General features: G+C 43.6%; 1 protein-coding gene and 1 long non-coding RNA gene across 4 annotated transcripts in view; one reads left to right on the top strand and one right to left on the bottom strand.

The window, feature by feature from the left end:
• The window catches only part of LOC132649723 (uncharacterized), a 117,048-nt gene extending 102,653 nt beyond the window's left edge, over positions 1–14,395 (bottom strand). Inside the window, exon 1 of the long non-coding RNA XR_009588226.1 lies at positions 14,143–14,395. This is a non-coding gene — a long non-coding RNA (uncharacterized LOC132649723). The remainder of the gene's footprint in view (positions 1–14,142) is intronic.
• The window catches only part of Lhfpl3 (LHFPL tetraspan subfamily member 3), a 461,755-nt gene that overhangs the window by 366,783 nt on the left and 73,421 nt on the right, over positions 1–21,551 (top strand). The window lies entirely within an intron of this gene.

Raw genomic sequence — 21,551 nt, 5'->3', positions numbered from 1 at the left:
GAAAGTAGGTGTTTAAATTAAACTGAAAGTAACAGATATGGCTAGCATCACATTACAGGGAATAAGATGCAGGAGGGGGGTTATTCATTGTGCAGAAAATGTGGAAGGAGTCCAGTGATGTTTTTGTCTCTGATTCTACTGCGATGTCAGTGATGAAAAAGCAATATTGTCAAGAACAGTAATATGAGTGATATGTCAGGGTGAGAATCAATAGCAGCCACAAGAAAAGGGAAAGAATTATTTGATCTCATCCTTAGAGAATTAGAACTGTCAACAAAATAACCAGGCAGCACTGACATAGACCCACACTCACCAGGGCCCCATGGGACTTGAGCTGTGCTGATGTGGGGATGTCCAGCATTCTGACCCTAAAGAAGATCATAACAAGAGAAGATGATAATAACAAAGATAATAACAAAGACGATAATAACAAGAGGTTGTTGCACTGCGGAGCATGATAGAAATGTGGTTGCAAAACTGAATTTGCTTCTTCCCAGTCTCTCTTTAGAAACTCTGCTCTTTTGTGTGTCTTCCTTAGGATATTGGGGAGCCCCAAGGAATTGCGTTAGAAAGGGAAAAAATAGGTATAAGGTGCCTGGTGTTTGGCCAAGGGGAGACAACACAGCTCCTACTTCTGCTTCCTGAGCTGGGTGCTGATGAAATGAGAGTCCCTTCCACTTTGTAAATTCACTCAGCATACACATGTGGTCTGCACACTTCTTTACATATGCTACAGAATTATTGTGTACAACAGACTTCAACTAAACATTTACCTTAAAAATGATTGGCAGTTAGCCCATAAACTTAGGGGCAGTTGCTTTGAATCCTAAAATATGCTACAAAATGAGAAGGTAGACAAGATGATCCAGCCACCCTGGAGCTGCTTCTTGGCACCATCGTCACTGGTGCGTGATGAAAAGCGCTGGTGTTCCTGCTACCAGTGACCGGAGTGAGTACGAGCAAAGTTGCCATGGACGGGACTTCAAGAAAAGGCAATGAAGTGAAGGAAAGCTGTGTGAATTTGCCACGGGGAGAATGATACTGCACTGGCACTGCAGGGCTGGCGTTGATAGCAAAGGAGAACGAAGATAGCTCTCCTTGGTGTGGGCTCGTACTTTAGAAGCCGATGTTTATCAAGACACTGGTGATGGGCTCAATTCCTTAAATTCAATAGCCAGTATTTCTCTGATAATGCCTCCTCAAACAGAGCTGCTGGGAGTTGTGGTCCTGTTAAAATAGATTGTAAGGGCTTCCCACCAGTCCTTCAGGTGCTCATTTGAAGAAGTTCGTTTTCTTTCTTGTTTAATATAATGTGAGCTTAAATGTGGCCTACACAGCAATTGATGGGCAGCTAAGAACAATCAGTATCCATAGCATCCATGAGAAGCTGCCAATCACATCTCGCGATAAATAAAAAAAGGCCAGAGCCTAGACTAAGTGATGTTTGCTAAAGTGACAGGAGAAATTACTGTGACCTCCACATGATAAGTAGATGAGCTGTACATCTCCTTATAGGAGGTTTTCCTACAATGTGAGTCTCTCAGAAAGCAAAGTGTTTAGTAGGAGGCAGAAAGGAAAATAAATGCTGTTTGGTAATCCACTGAACAAACAAGGTAATCAGCACTTAGATAATAGAACCATAGGGAAGGTCTCACAATCTTATGATCTTATGGTCTCAGAAGTCCCCGTCAACAGGTCACCTGATTCTGCTAAGCCACTTGCCTCCAACCCCACTGAAAACAGCTCTGGAAAAAAAAAAAAAAAACAGCCGGAATGTGCACACGTGACCCTTCCTGTTCGGAATCCCAAGAAAAATCCTTTGGTACAAACATAGAAGTGTATTATTTAGTCTTCCAGCAAACACTCAGGGAAACAATGAAATAGAGGAAATGCAAATCACGAGCTGCCACATAAGATCCTAATTACCATAATTTGACCCATCCCCCTCCCTCACTGCCGGAAAGTCAGCCTTCTGGATGAGAGGGAGCCAAACAGGGAAGAAAACAGCCTTCTGTTCTTTCTCTCCACTGCTTGCCTCTCTTTTCCTTTCTTCCTCTGCTCTGTAAATGATACTGATTCTTCCAACCATTTGCAAGCCTCAATTGTATTAGGGAAAGCTTTGCGTGATTTGATAAAATGAGCTAAAGGAAAGGCAAAGAAATGAGGAAAAAAAAAAAAAGACACATGCTGTCTTTTTATTCCCTAAAGCGACTGTCAATCTCAGAATGATTTCATAGAACCTGCCAGAAATCTCTCTGGAATTGTCCTTGTATGCAAGGACGGTAAATCTAAAAGGTCCAAGTGTTCCTTGGTGTGATTTAGAAAGTATTAATAATTCAGGAAAGACCTATTCAGACTCCACCTGTCCAGTCACATCAGTAGTTTCACTGTCTCTCCACCTGCATACAACTCCTAGAAAATCTCTTTTTCCAGGATTACTCCTAGCATTACCTTGACCCTGACTCTCCCCCAACTATTTGAGCTAAGTTACCTTGGCATAGCCTCTTAAATTTATGGTGGAAAATGAGCCAGACTGGGAGATGTACAAAATGTGTTGACTATCTAAAATTACCTAAAATACGCTCATTAAAATCTAGATCTAAAATGTATGTCCCTGCCACGTTAGTGCCAGGCCTTCTCCTTTTGCTGTGACAAGTACCATAAAAAAATTAGATTTCCCCATCACTCTTCAGCTCATGGGTGTAATGGAATGTTTCAATGGCAGCTTTCAACCAGCTAAATGAGGCCACAATCGTACAGCCCAAAGTCAGGGCTCAAGTGAGCAAGTCATTAAGTCAATGACAGTACATGCAGCCAACATGGTAGAGGGTCAGCTCCACTGACCTCTGTGTCTCATAGCATTTGGCATAGTAGGCTGCTTTACTTTGAACCAGTGTGTAGAGGAAATGCAGGTTAGCAAGAAAAAGGGTATTTCCTCAAGAAGCAAAAAGCCAGTCTCTTTGTTAACACTGGGGTAGGGGCTGCTAGGCAAGGAAGGTCAGGTATGGCCCAAGTAGCTGGAGGAACCTGGCAGAGGTAAACGTTTATTGGGCCATTTTTGAAGGTCGTAAAGTGAGGAGGAAAGCGGAAGAATGCATATGTTACCAGGCCTTTGAAGTCCAAATTATATTTCCAAGTGAGTAGTGACAAGAAAAAAAAAAAAAAGGCAGCCAGGAAGGTATGAACAATGAGGCCAGAGGGTGCAAAGCACACAGGAAAGATGACAGAACATATAGCTAAGAGGCCATAGTAATGCAGATGCTTTGGTTCCAAGTGACAAAAACCTTAATTCAAAGAATTTCAAACACTGACAACAGATTGGGGCTAGACATGGCTGATACATAGCTCATATTTCATGGAAGAGCTTTCATCTGTTCCTGCATTCTGGTGTCAGGTTCCTCCTGTGACTGGTTCTCTTGGTCAGAAAATGACTGCTCCTCTCAACTGAATTTCTGGGTTTTTTTCCTTAGCATCCAGAGACTATGTGGGGTTCTCCTAGGAGAATGTCCTAGAAGAGTGAGTAGAAACATTTTCAAAAGCCTCTGCGAGCTATATGCCGTTGGCCTGACTATGTATTGTGCACCTTCCTAAGCCAATCATAGCCAGGACGAGCTTGTTTTCGTTGGTTTGCATGTATCTAAGGCCTTTCCTGGAACAGGATATGGAGTCAGCTTTGCCAAAATGAATGAGCAGCCCCAGGGAAGAAGGAGATAACTAATCAGTCAGAAATCTCCTGAGAAGAAGAGAGGAGGGTGTATGCTAAGTGGGAAATTACCATATTCATAAATACTGCTCGGCAGCCATTTCTGGCTTTCCATCTTCCTGGCATATGATGGTGTTAAACTTCCTGGCTGCTAACAGTTGAAAGGGCTTTGAGTATATTGCAACCAATGAACTATAAGCAGCCACTAGGCCAGAAACTAACAGCCAAAGGGAAGCTGGATGAGCTATCGCCAATGCTACTTTAGAGATTATAGTTCAAGACAGTAACTATCCCTCCAGTACACATGACTGACTGAACAGAGCCCCTAGCCAAACCATGAAGAGGATAAGCAAGAAATAAACATCTGTTGTAAAACTCTACCCATCACCAGACATGGTGGCTCACACCTCAGGAGGCTAAAGCAGGAAGGTCAGGAGTTCACGGTCTATTCTGGACTACATAGTGAGACCGTGTGTGTGTGTGTGTGTGTGTGTGTGTGTGTGTGTGTATGTGTGTGTGTGTGTGTCCATCCCCATGAATTATTACGATTATTTACTTACAGGAGTGGGTGAAGAGTTTGTTTATAGGAGCATGGCACCTTACCTGTGGCTACGTCACCCTCCACCCCACTGTCCCATCATTCACTGCATATACATCCTCAGGTTAGGCTGCTATGATTCACACTGCCCCTCCCGTGACAGGCTGTTGAAAGGCTCCATGTTGTTTAGATCTTCTGCAGGTAATCACAACTGCTTTGAGTTCAACATTGTAACAACTGTATCATGCCCAGAAGTCAGTATTTCACCCCTGTTCCCCTAACTTCCTACAGTTCTTAGATTCTTTAAAATGTTTACATTTACTTATTGTGGATACATACACACATGTACAAACGTATGCATGCACGCAGACACATAGCGCAGCATGTATGTGTATTGTCTACACACACATAGCATGAATGTGAAGACTGGGCATCATTTGGGGGGCATCAGTTCTCTCCTTAGGCCATGAACATTCTGGGATTGAAATCAAGTCATCAGACTTGGCAGCAAGCTCCTTTGCCTGCTTAGCCCTCTCGCTCGCCCCTCCAGTTCTTATATTCATTCTGTCCTTTATCCTCTGATGTTCTCTGAGCCTTTGAGGGGTTAATGTAAATGTCTTACTTATGGCTGGCCACTCAGCAATCATTTGTCCTCAGTATTTTAACCAGTTATGAGCCTCTGCAGTCACTGCTGATCACTCACTGCAAAAGGAAAGTTCTCTAACCAGGGTGGACAGAAGCATGATACTGCGTGAGTGTGCGTCCTTATTTAGAAGGCAGTTTTGCAGGCATATCGTGTCCGTCTCACAAAACAAGGGTAGCAGCTTCCCCACTAGAGCCTTTGACCTCCCCAGCCTCAGAATTGTGACCAAGGTTGAGATACCAGACAAGAACCCTCACCTGTGGAGCAGGCACCAAGCCTACTGAGAAAGTGCTTGTTTTCTCCCATAATACACTTGCCACTGTTGCGTCAGTGGGCTCACCTCGCCTGCCTGGTTGATACTGTTGGACACAGGGTCCGCAGAAGAGCAATGGCCAAAAATTAATCCAAAAAACATATCCACATAAAAATAACTCAAAAATAGGGAAAAAGATTTTAAGTATTATGTTTATTAAACCGTTTTCAGTTTTGAAAACATGCTTTTAACATATAAACACTGTCACTAATATTGGTCTATCGTTACACATATATAAATAACACTCATCACTTTGTTGTGTAGTCAACTAGAAAATTTTAAGTCTATAACATTTTGTCTTACAATTTACCTTCTTTTTTTCTAAAATGACAGTATTCCAAAAAGCATAGAGAAATAAAGCATAATATAAATTATCCTAATACCAAGAAAAACAAGTGGATATTTTTATTTCTGAAAGGCTGTTTTTCAAGGAAAAATAAAATATTAAAATCTAGGCTAGGGTCAGGTAGTAGGGGAGGAGGACTTCACCCATTAGCGGACTAGGAAAGGGATGTTGTGGCGGAAGAGAAAGAGACGGTGGGACTAGGAGGAGATGAGGGAGGGGGCTACAGCCGGGATACAAAATAAATAAATTATAAGTAAATAATAAGTAAAAAAATATATAAGTAAATATAAGTAATATATAAGTAACTAATAAGTAAAAAAATAGAAAAAATATTAAAATCTTCAAAAATATTTAGAGATGAATAGGGTAGTATTCCATGATATCATCTATGTAATTCTCTAAAAACTGTTTATGACATAGTCTAGTGATATATGACCCTAGTCCTAGCACTTGGGAGGCAGAAGCAGGTGGATCTTTGTGAGATCAGTGGCAGTCTAAGCCACAAAGAAAGTTCCACGATGGCCAAAGTTACACAGGGAGACCCTGTCTCAAAACAAACTTTTTAAAATCAGTTTGTATCTTTCTTCCTGCTGTGTGAGGTTAAGTGCTGCTGTTTAAGTGACCTGTTGTATTGCCTGGCTTCCTAACCCACAGCAACAAGAACAAATAATGTGAAGTTTCTTGATTTAGCTGAAAATGACACGGGGTTCCCTGCCCTCTGTTTAAGATTCAGCGGGTTTTTTTCCTATGTATAATTTTTACTAATCCATTCAAAAATATTCTGGCTTGTTGAGAGCTTCCAGCACAGAATACCTGGGTAATTCTTATTAGGTCATAAATCTTCAAAACGTGTTACGATTGCCTAGTGACAAGATGCTCAATTTTCAAATGTTTTGGTTTTATGCACGAGGCTTTTTTTCCAACGCAATCATAATTCCCTCCTTGAGTCCTATTTTTAACATCCTTGCTTCAGAGATGAAAATACAAAGGCGTAAAATTGTTATTGAATGCATGTTTTCCAAAGATCCTGACCTAGGAGCTAAGAGACTCGGGCGCTGCACTCCAGTTCTAGGGTGCCAGGGGGGTGAACGGATGGAAATAAAATCTGTGAAGTTTGCTGCTTAAAAAAAAAAAAACTGTGTAGTATTAAATTCAGGAAAGCACCTCATCTCAGGAAGGTATTATTTTTTGCCTTGACAAATGACCTTCATGGGTCTATCCAGCCAACAGGGGGTCACCAGCATTATCGATGTCTTCCACAGGCCTTCTCCTACCTCGTGGCAGAGTTGAGGGGGGAGAGCCTCTGCCAGGATCAGCCTGGGATTGATAATCCCACCCCAGGGGCTGGAAGCAGACACTCCACTGACTAAAGAGCTTTCTGGCCAGGGAGCATGTGGGCTTCTCTCCTAATGACTTCCATCGTGCTGCTGTTCCCCACTCACTGTGCCCTGAAGCATCCGTTTTCCTTCTGCTCTTACCTTGATTAATGCCTTTCATAAATTTGCCTTCCCACAACTCCACCCTCTAGTCACTGCTCGGGCATGCACTAAGCTGTTGTGATCTCTGAGAGTTGCTTTTCATTTTTCTCCTCAGCGTCTACACAGCAGCCCTTTTTCTCCTGACCCACAGACATCCAGGGCTAGAGGCTCTTTTTTTGCTTTCTTTCTAAGTGATCTTCTCTTTAGCCATTGCAAGGTGCCAGGGCTAGCTTTCTCCTTTGCTATGATAGGAGCTGAAATTTAAAATAACTCCAAGGGCAGACCTGTAGAATTTGCCGTCCCCAAACCAAAGACTTCTTTCAAACTAAGGCTGGTGTTGCCTTCCTTTGACAGTCTACCACGTATACAAACTGAGATACAAACTGAGTCTGTACCCAGTTTGTCCAGTGTACTCCTTCATTAATCCAAAGACAAAGTGAACTTGAAGGGATGATGCCTAGGTGAGCTTGCATGGGGTTTTGGGTGCATCTGCCACAGGCTTTGGCTTCACTCCTGAAAGAAATTGAGAGCTCTGTGGTCTCTTCTGACCCACCCAGGCACTTCTCCTCAGCTTCTTGCCACTTCCTCTTGATACGACCCTCTTCCTCTTGTGTTCCCTCCTTAAACTCATCCATGTCTATGGCATTATCTTCTGTAACCATCAACTTGGGCCACAGCCACTTTGATCTCCAAACCTTATTTCCAATTCCCAAGTATGGGATATCCTGGAACACAGTATAAATGCTTATCCAGAGCTTCCCTTCTTGGATTTTATTTACCCACGGTCAGTCTAAGTCCCAAAACACTAAATCAAAAAAAGCAGAAATAAATGGTAGGTTTTAAAGTGTACATCTCGCAGATTAAATATCACTTGTTCAATTCTGCCTGGGATATGGCCAGTTATATACACTCGATATTCTACCCACTTACTGCTCCTATTTGTTAGTCACAGGGTAACAATCTTGCTTTACGTTGTATGTATATGATACATCATATACTATATTATATATAATATATGTACATAGTGTGTGTGAAAGAGAGAGGGTGTTTTCAGTTTCCCAAGAGTTGTAAAATCATACAGGAGTCATAGAAGTTCCTATTTTGTCACAGAAAGGAACCAAAAAGGCAGTGAGAACACCACCACCACCCCCCAGCAAAACCTTGGGAATTGAACAAAGAGGTGGCAGTGTGAGAGGACCTTGAATTGAGAGGATGTGGCTGAAATGATGAATGTAATCAGCGGGTATTTTCAAAGACCAAACATGGCTAGCATGCTTCAGGACACAGGACAAAACACCTAGAGCAAAGCGAACCCAGCCAGGACCCACAGTCAGGACAACTATCGCCTTCCCCCCAACCCCCATCACCATGAGGATAGAGAAGCTTTCCTCCACACTCACACAAATCAGCAGCTGTAGTACAACAGAAAAAGAAAACAAAACTACAGATGTAACCCGAGGAGATGGGAGTTATCCTGAAAGGAACTGTTTCACCTCAGAAGACCAAGACCTCTCTGGTTGGCACTGAGGCCTTTCATTGGTTCATGTTTTTTTCTCCCTTACCCTGGTTTAAGAGCTATCAAAGCAGAGGAGGAGGTGGAGATGGAGGTGGAGGAGGGTGAGAAACAGGTCGTAGAGGAGGAGCCATCTATAAAGAAGGAAGAGCCAAGCACCAGCCCCTCTTCACCCAATGTGATAATATTAAGAGCTGGCTCCTTTAGGACGTGATTAGGCCATAAGAGTTCTGTCCCATGAATGGAATGGGTACCCCTATTACAGAAGTGATAGGATCTACCCCAACTTCTCCACCCTGTGAGGACAGAGAAGACACCGTCTCTAAGGAACAGTCTCTGATCAAACACTGAATTGCCAGTGCCAGTGAGAAATAGACTTCTGTGTGTGGCATTTTCTTATAGCAGCTCCTGTGAACTAAAACACCCTTCATAGGACAGACCATAACTCTGAACGACTTCACATCTGTGTCAGGCTCTTCCATCTCCAGCGTCAAGCTTCATCCAGGCATTTCTTACTTGTATGGTGTAACCCTGAATAGTACCCAGCCTCCGGTTCCTCTGGAATCTATCTTTGTCCACATTTCTAATCTTTCCATAATATATTTCCTCCCTGTTTGAAAGTCTACGTCGAGATCGAGAACAAATCTGTCACCTTATTAACACCTTTAACGCCACTCTTCCCCAAATTCATCACCAAATTTCCCTCTTCTCTCAAACAAATCTATGACAATTAGAAAACCACCGGTACCAATTTAAAATATTCTGCCTCATTTACAAATTAAAAAGGGAAATCTGTGAACTTATAGTTCTAGCATGTGCCTCTTGTCCTAACGTGATTGTTGGCTTTATTACATTTTTAGCGTGATCTTGAGTTGGCGCATATAACACTGCACTATAATAAAATTCCTGAATTACGTGTCGTGTATGTGTTTGTCCTCAGAACCACATTTTTCTACCCTGCTCACTCCTTGCATTGTCGGGTAAGCAGGGAACACATGGCCAAAAACCAAATTAGAAACACAAACCCTGAAAAATGATCTACTCTCACAGTAGGACAAAGGGTTCACTTACCTTCCTGGGTATGTACCTATGCGCAGTGCCAAAACTACTGGGCACAGGCAATAACCATATAATACTCTTTAATACGCCGTTGATAAATTACTGCTGGCCTTAGCTAGAGAATTACTATGCAATGATATTTACAGCATGATTGAAAAAGTTACTGTAGCATGTAGCAGCACAGGTATACAGCGTGTTTATTAAATACAGCCAGAACTAATATTTGAAATTGTACAGCAATTCCTTTAGTGATTGCCATGTAAGTGTCAACCCTGCCTTGTCACTGAAAAGAAGTGAACCATATGCAAGAACTAGATTTTAGTCCTAATTGGCAGTATCATAAAAATAACAGCCTAAATATTGGCGGCTTATTAAACTACACACTTGCTTGTGTCTTGCTAATGGCTCTAAAACTCAGTGTGTGTGTGTGTGTGTGTGTGTGTGTGTGTGTGTGTGTGTGTGTGTAGCAATAATAACTATAGTAGAAGATGAGATCATGGATTAGAGAAAAGGATATCAGTGAGGAAACAGAATGAGTTAAAGGGGAAGAGGGGGAGACATGATGTAAATTAGTGCACTCATGTAAGAAATTCTCAACAAAATTATTATTTTTTAATTGTAGACGAGGCCATCCCACTGCTACACGGCACACGGCGGGCTATAGACACACAGAGGCCTCCCTGCAGCCATGCCACACAGAGCAGATGAGCAGAGGACTTGGGGGGGAAATTGGGGGGATAGAAGAAAGAAGAGGAGGCAGGGGAGGTCAGGAGGCGTGTGGAAGCTGCCCTAGAACGTGAACACAGGAGAGCTGACCCTCCCCTCATCTGCCATGAAGTGGTGTGGACAAGGGGGAGGTCCCTCCAACCCCTTTGCCCCCGGAGGCAGTCCAGAGAGCTGCCCTTTTACCAGCTGCAGCCCAGTAGTCCTGCACCTCACCTGGGCAGCACAGTAGACCCGGCCCTGATGGCGTGGGTGTGGGTGAGCCAGCCCCGAGGGCATAGGAGTGGAAGAGATGACCCTGTCCCTTGCCAGCTGCAGCATTGGGTGAGCTAACTGGGGCAGTGCTGGAGAGCTCTACCAGGTGGTTTGAGTACAGGAGAGCTGGCGGCCTGAGCAACTCAGCTACCAACCAGATGTTGTGTCACAAGATCCCCAGGTCAGCTAGGGGTGCAGGAGAAAGGAATTTTCTCCACAAGTATTATCACCCTTTTAAAAGCCACTGTTCTAGCAGTGAAAGGTTGCAAATTTTTGCAAAGCCAAATTAGTGGCCTGATTGGGTTACAGCCAGGATGCAGGTTCCAGAGCTCAGGCGGCGAGCAGCCAGTAACAGAGGCTAGGAGCTCCGAAACTGAGAGAGGAAGAGCCAGGAGCCTGGCTTGGTTCAGACAGACAGAACGGCTGCTTCGAGAACAGCCGGGTGCTTGCTCCTACACTGAGGTGGGCAGGATGGGCTGGTGAATGGTGAAAGCTTGCTGTGGCCAGCAGCATGTGACCGCCTGACCAGAAGTCAAGCCCAGAATCCAGCAATGAATTCTTCTGAGAGAAGGGGAGGCCTTCCCCTCCCTCCCCATAATAAATGACGAGCCTCCAGTGACCTTTGGTGAAGCAGATGATGCTGGCCCATTTATTCCATGGGAAACTGGAGCTTATAAACCTTGGGCAGTGGGAGAGGTTTTGATCGTGAACGCACTTGATTGCTAGGAGTGCAAGGAATACTTGATTTACATGCAGCGGCACAGCCCTATCCTAAGAAGGAAACACAGTACTTAATTATCCTATGACCAAGGGCTTGGGGCGGGCCCAGGTCCAGTTAGCGGTGGGGATGAAGGTCATTGGTCAAAAGCTCATGAACACTTCGTGAGCGTGAGGGACAGTATTTCTAGGAATCCCCAGGTACACGCTGTGAAAGGGTTTCTTATCTGGGAAAGGTGGGCCTTTAATCTCCCTGAGGGCTATGTGACACTCCTTAGAGGGTCTGTGGTTTCCTCAGATCAGGCAGAGAGGAGGGAACCCAGTTGAGGAAATGAGTCTGTCATTCAGCTCCGAGCTCGGGGCCTATCCATTAATGCCAGACTTTGACCTGAACGGAAGAGTCCAACAACCAGGCCCAGATCCAGGACGTTTAGATGCTCACCCCAACATCTATCTCATCTATGAGCTACTGGAGTGTGTGAAAGGGCCCGTCCTGCACACCCAAAGCTGCAGGATCTCCATGACACAGGGCAACAACAGGATCTCTGAGAGGAGTCCTGGTAAGGATCCAGTAGTGATAGAGTAGCAGAAGCCAGAGGCCTCGAACAAAACCAATGACTCATTGCAGTGAACATTTACAAGTAAAGACGTGTGGACAGAGGGGTACACTGTGAGACACACTGGGACACACTCCAGCTTCTGTGATTGGGTGTTTTCTAGGCTTTGTTTTGTTTTATTAATTTTTTTTATTTTCTTTTGGGGGAGGAAGTTGTAAGGGTGGAGGGAGGACACAAAGGAATGGGGAGATGAGTGGAATTGAGGTGAAGAATGTGAAACTCACGAAGAATCAATAAAAAGTTTAAAAATTATAGAAGACAGAAAGGTTGCTTTGGGAGATTAGAAAGATGACTCAGTGGCTAAGAGCACTTTCTGGTCTTAAAGAAGACCCAACCTCAGTTCTTAGCATCAATGGAGTAGCTCAAAACCTCCAGCACCAGGACATCAATGCTCTCTTCTGGTTTCCATAGGCAAGCATGTACATGCACACACACACACACACACACACACACACACACACATTTTTTTTTTAATGAACAAAGAAATTGTCTTCCAAAGAGCTGTAGACCATATGTTGTCATATACTTATAGTCAAGCATTTAAGAGACATAAGCAAGGAGGATCATGAATTCAAGACCAGACCAGTCTACATAGGAAGTTCAAAGTCAACATTTTAAGATTAAAATGTAAGCTACAGTTTAATTCCAGGTCACAGAAAACTTGACTCAGGCTGGATGGAGCACTCTAGCAATGATTCACTAAAGCTATCACTGAACTCAAAGCCCTCAAGACAGTGGCATCAGGACTCAGTATCTCTCCTCCACACTGTCATCTCCAGTCTCGACTCCACACTGTTACCGATAAGAGCAGTACATTCAGCTCCTAAGCCCTCACTAGCTTTTTGTTTGATTATTTTTTTTCCCTGTCACTCTAAAATATAGAGCATATTTTTCCAGGATTTCCAAGGAAGTTTCTCCAGCTCTTGATAGGTCGTGTGTATACCAATCACAGTGAGCCCAGATAGGTGATATCCTGGCCAGCTGCCTTAAGTCATATGTCTACTCTGGAACTTCTAGAAATCCTTTGGCAAAGAACAAGAAGTAGAAGGAGGAGAAAAAGAAGCTGTCTCTCAAAGGAGAATCTAGACATAATTGCTAGAAGGATGAACGGACGGCAACCAGAAAAAAAGCAGCAGATGGCAGCCATCCTGCCCTTTTTCTTGTGGCAGCAGCCTCAAGACAACCCCAGCATTCCCGTCTACTGGAACTCTGTCCGTTTGTAATGTTCTGAGCACAGCTGAGACTTGCTGTACTCAAGTCACTGAAAACAGTGACTTGCTTCTGCCTAATAGAATGTGGCAGAAAGTATGAGATGCTGCTTCCACGAGGAAGTTAGATAAGATTGTGGCTTCTGTCTTGATAACAGTCTCTGTATTTTCTTTTTGGCTCACAGTTTTTAATGAAGTCATATGTCATGTTAAGGAGGACTTTATTGCAAGGAACTGATGTTGACATCTTGGCTAGGAACTGAGGCTGTCTTATCCAGCGGTCCTCAAAGAAGTGACTCTTGCTAACAACGTGGTTGAGCTTTTAAATGAGAAATCAGCCCTGACCAATTTCTTGATTATTGGCTCAGGAAAGATACTGAGACACTGAAGGCAGAAAACCCTGACCATTTCCTGACTTACAGAAACTAAGGTAACAAATGTGTGTGTGTATGTAGTCACTAGGGTTGTGACATCAATGTTACACAGCAGTTGACAGCTAACAGCCCTTCCCCCGCCATCACGTCTAGGCCAGTCTCCTGTATCCAGCACCCGGCCTAATCCTTGGAAGCAGGAGAGTTCTATGCAGGACTCCAAGTAAGGTTTTTTTGTACCCTAGGGGATGGCCCAGTACTGTGTGTCTGTGTGTTGACCTCAGTTTGCTATTCAGAGGGCACCTCTAACGGGCTGCTTATCACAGGTTCATGTCTTCACCCATGCAAGGACTATGAGTGACACTGCCACACTGAGAGCATCTGAGAGCTTCCTAGAAAACCTTAGGCTCAACCACCAAGGGGAGCAGCCAGTCACCTAATGTGAGGGTACAAAGCTACAAGACATGGAAGCATTTAGGACTCCAAAATAGCTAAAAGACTCCAAAAGACTAAAATGAATATGTAACCTTTCTCAATGGCAGCTTATCACTGTCTTTGATGAGGCAGACAGTTGTCACCTCACAGTCTTCTTGAGGTCCTCTCCAATCTACAAGTCACCACGGAAGGGCAGAATTGACCTACATACTCCCTCACCTACCTTCTTTCTGTCTTCAGTTTCTTCCTGCCCTGATTTTCTCTTCTTCCCGGGGCACACAGCCACAGCCTCACGCAGCCCAGACTGCAGTGCACGGAGAGGTTTCTGAGGCTGCACAGAATCTTCCAAAGTGGAAAACCTTTCCTTCAGCCAGGCTTCATGGTCTCCCAGGGAAACCATCAGCGAGAGAAGTTCTGTCTTCTCCTTCCTATGAGCCTTTTTAGGCAACAGCCAAACTCCTTTTTTTCTCAAACTCATCTCTTCTCTGATCTGAGCTAGTTTTCAGCCTGGATTCCACTAACATAGCCCTCAGGGAATAGGACACCAGCCCCATTGTGTTAGCTGAACTCTGGACTCTCTTCTGTAGATTCTGTGACTCTGCAGCTCAGCATAGTATCTCAATCTCATTGCACAGTCAACTATGACATGCTTCATGATTAAGCACTAAATAGGAGACAGGTGGTGCGTTTATGGGTAATTAAAGCCTGTTGCAGGCAGTGTTAAAATGTATAAGACTGACAGTGCAGGAAATACCGCAGTCCCTGGTGGGGAAAAAAAAAAAAAAAACACCAGCTCTGCCTGTCATATGGCTATTACTCCTGCAAGTTTTACATGGAGAACAAGAGCTGGAGAAGCTGCCTAAGTTAAGTGAAATTTAAGTCATTTAGATACCTGCTGCCGTAGACAATGATTTCACTCAGACGAGTTAGAATCAGTTTTGGAATAAGTTATTCATAAATAGCTTAAATAAATGCATTACATCTTTTGAATTATTAAGTCCAGATAAAACTCCTTCGGTTAGGGGTAAGTATTTTACCATAATTTATCCAAAGAATCCTCAAATAGATCTTGATCTCTGAGGATTACTAAACTGATTAAGAAAAAGATTGCATTATCCCAAAATTGCGTTTAATATATAAGCAATTTCTAGATGCTGGGAAACCCAAATCCAAATCTCATAATCACAATATGTGCTGCCTTGGCCAGTGTGATCATTTTCCCTTTAGTGTCTACTAAGTGAGAGCCTTGGTTTGTCTCAGGATGCATACCCATTAAGTTCTTCGATGTGAACATCTAAATAGTTTTAATATGAAAAAATCAGAAATGGGTTAAATTCTATTGATAGTTCTAGAATCAAGGTTATGTGCATACAATTAGTTTTGCTTTCATTCGGTATGAACAAAACATTTACAATGCAGCTGTCATGCTGGGCGGTGGAATGAATAATGAAAGGCTGCCTGAGGAAGACTCACTGTCACCAATCCTGAGCTCAACCCTTTGTCTTCTGTTCTTCAACTGCCAGAGCTCAGCCCTCCTTAGGCACACAGTGTGCCTCATGCATTAGGCATGTTTTAGACACTCTCCTCTCTTTCTATCAGTTCTCAGCTTCTTCTGCATTGTTTTTCCTGACAATTTAATTTGTATTATGACCTGCTGAGGATTTAGCACCAAGAAAACAGTAAATCCTAACTCCAGTACCTCAGTACCCCAGAACCCCAGAAGGTGAACTTATTGTCTTTATAGTAGACATGGGATCATTTCTGTAGAATCCAAAAAGGTAGAATGAGAGGCATCTGGACAGACACATATATAGAGAAAAACATGTAAAGATGAAGGGACCGATAAAGACAATGCCTCTACAAACCAAAGAAAGTCAGAGACTGTTAGCAAACCCACAGAAGCTATGAATAGGCATGGGACAGCTTCTTCACCTCAACCCTCAGAAATATCCTGACCCTGCCAACACTTTGATCTTAGACATCAAAACACCATTTGTGTTTCCTTGCCATGTAAACACAGAAAAACTCACTGGGGCCCCAACTCTCAAATTATTAGTTCCAGTTCCAAATCCTCCTCCAACCTGTCCAACTGACACAAAGAGAGAGACGGAGACAGAATCAAAAACAAAATCTTCAAACTGCCTGACTGACAAAAGAACGCAGAAGCTTTCCAAACTCTTATGAAGACGTTATTTAGCCTAATGCCTGCCTCAGTTGGAGGAGTGCTTGCATAGCATGCACAAAGTCCTGAGTTCGATCCCAGCATTGCACTGGGCGTGGTGGTGCACACCTATAATCCCAATGCTCTAAAGCACGCAAGGGGAAGAACTCAGAATCATCTTCAGCTTATGTGGCTTATGTAGTGAGTGCCAGGCCAGCTGGGCAAAATGAGACCTCGTCATAGAAACGAAAAGAACCAAGATTTAATGGTACTGCTGCTAATAGCTTGTTGCCATGATCATGGTTTGATGATGAAGGCAGAGCTGATGCTGGTACTGATGGAGTGGCAAAAAGAAGAAAGTCAGTAGCAGCAGAAAGAAGAGAATGAATCTGCCAGCCTGGACACCCTATGTGAGCTATAAAAGATGTCTCAGCCAGATATTTGTCTTTCCTGTCTTTGCACTTCCTCTACCCACACACACTCACAGACCAGAAGCCCAAGCAGAGACTCATTATTGAATCGTTTGAATGTTTGCTCTTGCTGAACACACTGGTGGACAGCTGGCATTTAATCACAAATGGCTACCCTTGAGAGGAGACTGTGGTCCCTAGTCTCTTCTTGCGTTCAGTGTAAGAATTTACTGAGGTGGTTGGGACATTGCCTCATTCCTATCCTTGTACTCCACCCAAGCCAAAGAAGAAAAGGTGGCTGATAAGTTCACACAAGAGCAATGGAGTTCTGAGTCAGCCTATTTGTCCCCTTTGGCCACACTCTTCCTCTGATGGGGATGAAGAAGCATAGACAACACACTATGTCAATGGCCTGCAGGAACCAGAGTCCCCAAGTTATCCAAAATGGTACTATATTAAATATCTGCTAGAAAAATCAAAGTACCATCAGATTCTTTTTTTCTCCTCATTTCTCCATTTGATCCCACTAAGCCCAATTTCAGTATGAAAGATGTGTTAATATTGTTTATTACTCCCATGTCAAAAATTTTCAGGTGGGTGGCAAGATTGGCTTGCTCAACACCAATATCAGGGGCACTGGACAATCCAGACCTGGGGTTTATTCTTATGACTGACCTTCTTATAGCCCAGTACCTGAAAGTATGCCTATGTGGTCATATGCGTTTTGTTTGTTAGTTGTGGGTTTTTTTTTGGGGGGAGGGTGTTTGTTTGTCTGTTTGTTTGGGAGGCTGCCTGGAACCTCAGCTCTTCAGATCTCATGGGCTCCCCCACAGGAGCATGCAGCCACATAAGCACACCCATGAATGAAAATAAAAGATCACTCTTTTTCTAAAAAGAAAGAAAAGCTTTAACAAACATAAAATATGGGTCTTCTCACAGAAAACCACAACTGGTCACAATACAGAGAAACTGATCACCGGGTGTCCAGCCTCAATTGATACATGAACAAAACAACTTCTGCCTCAAAGGCTTAGGGAACATCTCGGAAGAGTGGCCTGTTGTAGATATTAATATTTATTGTTGACATATCTTTTAATTAAGCAACGGTTAGTCCTAAACCAGCTGTATACCCAAATCACCACACAGAGACTAGGATTTATTTAGTTAACCTAGAGCACAGTGCTGGGCAATCCTAAACCTCCAAGCCCACATAGTTTCCTTCCATTCAGATTTCACCCATTATACTTGCTTTTAGTCATTATCTTAGGTCCAGTCCATCTCTCCACATGGTTCCAAGTCCTCTCCTGCGGATTCTCTACTCTTACTCCCCTGCTTCCTACCCCTCCCCTCCGGACCAGGGTGTCCCACCCTATCCTCTCCATTGCACAGCATTGGGGCTGGTTATTCAATTGACAATATAGAGAACAAATGGTGACATGTTTACACAAACTTGAGACAGGTGATGCTTAGAATGAACATCACAATAAAATGTCCGGAATACTACCTGAAAATACTATCTGAAAACAGATGGTGGGTTAGAGAAATCAGCATTTGAATGAACAAGGGTAAATTGTATACATTCCCAAAGAACAGTATACCAACAGTGGCCAGAAAACCTGCTCAGAGCCAGAAGACTGGGAAGAATTCTGTAAGACTATATCTTCTAGAAATGACCCAGGTGCGACAAGATAGCCCCCTAAACAAGCCCCTCACAGTGACAACTAATGGGACCAGTAATGTGGAAGGAGGAACTCCGGCAGGCCCACCTCTAGACAAAGACCTACAGGCAACTAATGGCTTCTGAGAGAGGGAGAACTAGCCTTCCCCACAGATGAATCCCTAACTGGGTATCCAATACCAAAAAATGGTCAGTCCTGAAGTCATACGCCTACAAGCAACACTAAACAGATTCAGAAGGCTGCATCTACATGTAGAACACGCAAATATATGTAAGTAATAATCAAAACAGAGACCAGGGATTTGAGAGGGAGGGAGATGTGGGAGGAGGTAGGGGAAATGACGCAGGAGAGGCTGGAAGGAGAAAAGAGAATGAGCAAAATGACGTAATTATATTTGAATTAAAAGTAAAAAAATAAAACTTGAAAAAGAAGGGAAAAAATGGGTCTTTCAATCCGGAGCGTCCTTGCTTAGCATTCTTTTCTTAAATGTCGTGTCTTGAGCCAGGCAGAAGACACAAACGGCGAAGCGAGACAGTGCTTCCCGCCTTCCGCTTGAGAGATCAGATGGGTTAATGCTGCAGTAGGTACTGTAGAGCCATGCACGTTCAGCCCGTGACAGGCTTACACTAGGTGCTGAGAAGTTTTCCCTTAGGAAAGTCCCAAAACCCTGGCCAGGGACGGTTGCATTTACCAATTCATCTTCATTCTTTGTTTGTTTGATTTGGTTTTGGTTTGGGTTTGGGTTTGGGTTATTTTCAAGACAGAGTTTCTTTGTGTAGCCCTGGCTGTCCTGGACTCACGTTGTAGACCAGGCTGGCCTTGAACTCACAGAGATCCACCTCTGCTAGAATGCTGGGATTAAGGTGTGCACCACCACACCTGACTTCCTCCTGATCCTTAAGCTGTGTTACCTGCACCTTTAGACTAGCAAACGTTTTATTTTGAATTACTGACACTTAATTTTTCCTTCAAATAAACTTTGTCATGTAGCAAATGAAATTCATAACGTATATATCAAATGAGTAGCCTAAAGAATTTATTGTGAAAGGCAAGAGAAGTGTGACCCAACAGCACAGAGGGAATTCCCTCATTTTCTGAGCCCAGGTACCCCATAGTGAATGTCAGCCATTTGCTTGGCCGGTGACTCTTTTCTGAGCAGAAGTAATGTGTCCTGCAGAGTCAAGTGCTGGGCTGTGATGATGAGCAAATGGACACAGCTCCACCAACTAGCGTAGACTCTGTGAAAAACAACTCAAGTAAATGGTAATCAGTGCTCCAATAGCAAAGAAGCAGGCCATACCTGGACATGGTATTTCCTGAGGAACCCAGCACTTGTAAGAGCAAGGATTCCATGAGGAGTACCAAGAAAGTGGACAGAGGCCCACTTTCCCTGGTGGGCCCGGTGGGCCAAGGATTTCATTCAAGAGCAACAAGAAATGATTGCGAGAATTTCAATGGAGGTTGTATGATCCCACTGAGGCTCAGAAAAGAAGTTTGAACAGAAACCAAGTTTGAGAGAATAAGACTAAATGTAAAGTCACTCAAAGGAAGGCTGTAGTGAGTAGCCCAAGAAGGAGAGAATGGTATATAGAGAAACAGGTAGCAAGGAAGAGCTTGGTTTAAGAAAGGATTCTGAGGTACACTCCCCAGGATTCATGGGAGGGGCTCATTTGTCTCCTGTAGTTTTAGCCACTGGGAAGTTGATTGGCTGGTGACTGGGAAGAAGAGTATCCATGGAGCAGTAAGCTTAGGGAAGCAGAGGAAGGCTACATGGGGAAAGGCATGAGTTCCTTTTAGGTAGGATGGCTCCGTCATTTTTGTCCAAATGGGCACACATTTGGACATAAGTTATACTATTGGTGCTGCAGGGGCAACATAAATTAAACCTGTCCCTAGCAAACCAGGCAGATGGTCATTCGGCATGATATATTGAAGAAGGACCAATGAGACATCCACAGAAAGTCAGAATAATCAAAGAAGATGCCAAGCAGACTGTATATACATGATTCTGGGCTTAAGAAGAAATCACTGAAGTATTTTCCATTAGTAAGCCATTTCTGATTGCTTTGTGATGTTTGATTAAGGCATGTTTATGGATGTTGTCATAACAGATGCCAAGGAGAACTGGAAGCCATAGCTCTGTCCTCCCCTACAGCACATGTTATAGTCAACGGTCCAAAATTATCCTGTGCCCAAGACAACCAGCTCTTTTCTTTTTTCAAGACAGGGTTTCTCTGTGTAGCCTTGGCTGTCCTGGACTCACTCTGCAGACCAGGCTGGCCTTAAACTCACAGAGATCCCCCTGCCTCTACCTCCCAGAGTGCTGGGATTACAGGCGTGTACCACAGCGCACGACCATAAAGGCAACAGCAACTATCTTCATTTTGAAGGTAGAGTCTGGATAAAATCTGGTCAAAGGCACCCTGCCTTCTTCTAATGGAGGCCTGCCACGAGAGCAAAAGCCAATAAGCACACATCCACTCTGCCTCCTGAACAGAAAGAAAAATGGTCAGAAAAGACAGGGTACTAACTCTGCATCAGCAGCATCATTTTCTGTCTAGATGACAGCATGTTTTGCTGTGGCAGTTACAGTCATTAGCAATTATCATTATTGTTATGACAGATGCCACGCTGGTGCTAAGCGTCAGTCTTTGCCAGTGCTAGCATAAATGAGTGCATACATTAAACTGCTTTCCACTTTTAGTTCACAATCGTTTCTAAAGCCTAAACCTGAGATAAAATGAGGGTACTTAATGCTGTCACCTCCCGGCTGATTGTATCAACGTGAGAGAAAGCAATGCACACAACAATGGAGGATTTTTACAGTGAGTCTGCAGAATTAATATGTTCCACCAACAAGAATTTGTTAACCTTAGCGCAATAATACAAGGAATTGTTTTTAAAGGGGGACAAATTGGGCATTCATGAGTGGCCAGCACAGTCCCTTAGGCTTCTCTCCACATGATCGACACGAGCCTCCTGTCTATTGAGGATGCTGTCTTGTTTGGAGAGGAATCGATAACTTTCTCCATGACTGATCTTCATTGTGATCTAGAATGCTTACATCTGAACTTCAATTCATTCACTCATCAGCATGGCCACCACTAACAGACAGCAGCTTCTGGGAATTCTATGATCTCAAAAGGAAAGAGAAGCAATCACAAAGACACGGGATTATATACAGCAGGGGGAATGAAGCAGCCGTAGACGGCCACATTAATGTGAATGTACGTGGCTTAGTGAAAGAAGGAAAGTGCAAAGAATACATTCAGATCGAAACTGGACTCGGTGTGTTTTGGAGATATGGACACGGCTTGCGTCCCCCACGAGGCAATCCAGAAAGGGGGCTGTCATGAAAGTCAAGATAATGGTTACTCCAGGA

Source organism: Meriones unguiculatus, chromosome 21 (assembly GCF_030254825.1).
Source record: "Meriones unguiculatus strain TT.TT164.6M chromosome 21, Bangor_MerUng_6.1, whole genome shotgun sequence".
Lineage (NCBI taxonomy): Eukaryota > Metazoa > Chordata > Mammalia > Rodentia > Muridae > Meriones > Meriones unguiculatus.
This window is presented reverse-complemented; position numbering and strand designations above follow the sequence as displayed.